The sequence below is a fragment of the Sinocyclocheilus rhinocerous genome, unplaced genomic scaffold, assembly GCF_001515625.1.
Source record: "Sinocyclocheilus rhinocerous isolate Xijiao unplaced genomic scaffold, SAMN03320098_v1.1 scaffold140, whole genome shotgun sequence".
NCBI lineage: Eukaryota > Metazoa > Chordata > Actinopteri > Cypriniformes > Cyprinidae > Sinocyclocheilus > Sinocyclocheilus rhinocerous.
In genome coordinates this window covers 2,216,494-2,217,750 of record NW_015642053.1, presented here as the reverse complement: position 1 = coordinate 2,217,750, position 1,257 = coordinate 2,216,494, and positions in this window count along the sequence as shown.

The window sequence follows — 1,257 nt, the reverse complement described above, 5'->3', positions numbered from 1 at the left end:
TACTCCTTTCGTTCTCTCCTTCTTTCTTCCATTCGATTTTTTTTTCAAACGCCTTGAGGTCCATGGAGGGTTTTTCTCTGCCTTACTGCTGTTTAAAGAGATCACATAAAATAGAGGGAGAGACACTGAGCTGTAATTGTGCTGGAATATTTTAACTGTGGTGACGAGCAGCCCAGTGATACCCTTCCTCTAGCTTTATTATGGGAGTTTATCATGACCGGTGTCAAGTTTATATGTTAAAATCACTCAGGCTGAGGAGCTCAATGCTTCCTCTGCCTTGAGTGGTCTGGAGAGGTGGAGAGGTGGAGGGCAGCAAAGTGACGGTGGTTGGTGGACTTCTGAAATTAGGAAGCAAACCCTTTGGGTTTTTTAGTCAAATTCACACTATAGTTCCATTTGATGTTTTCACTGTTTTTGGGTTAGAGACAAATGAAGCACCAACAGCATATGCTGGTATGTTTTGAAGCATGACAGCTAGTTTGAGCTGGCCCTTAGTTGGTTTAAAGGAGACATATTATGCTCCTTTTTACAATATGTAATATAAGTCTCTGGTGTCCCCAAATGTGTCTGTGAAGTATCAGCTCAAATACGCCACAGATCATTTATTATATCATTTTGAAAATGCCTATTTTAGTGGAAGCAGAAACACGCTGTTTTTCGGGCCTGTCTCTTTAAATGCAAATGAGCTGCCGCTCCCCGCCCCCTTTTCCAGAACAGAGCTGCGCCATTACAGCTCGTACCTGCTAAAAAACATCTGTTTTGGTTCTGATTATCATGTTTATCACGCTGAAATCATGCATTTTAAACCATATGAGTTTAAACTTCTGATAGACGGTTTTCTGTGTGCACACATCCGAAGCACACGTACAGAAAGCGACTGTCACAGGCATGTGAGTACTAAACTAAGTTCTTATTCACACACAAGTTTACGTTAAAAACACATGAGTTACAAAAACAGTCGGTTATGTCTGTGAAGGTAAACAGCTGGGAAATAATGTTTATTTATTTATTTTAGATCTGTGTGGCAGCAGCAGTATACATTAACGGGGTCCTATTATGATCTTTTACAAAGTCTTGATTTTGTTTTGGGGGAGTACTAGAACAGGCTCTCATACTAGGTTTTTCGAAAAACATATTTTACATTATTACAACACCTCTCTCCCCAGTCTGGCATGAACGGCTCGAACAGTTACTGTATGAAGGCCCGCCTTCTGAAATACAAAATGTGCTGTGATTGGTTAGCTGGGCCAGTGTGTG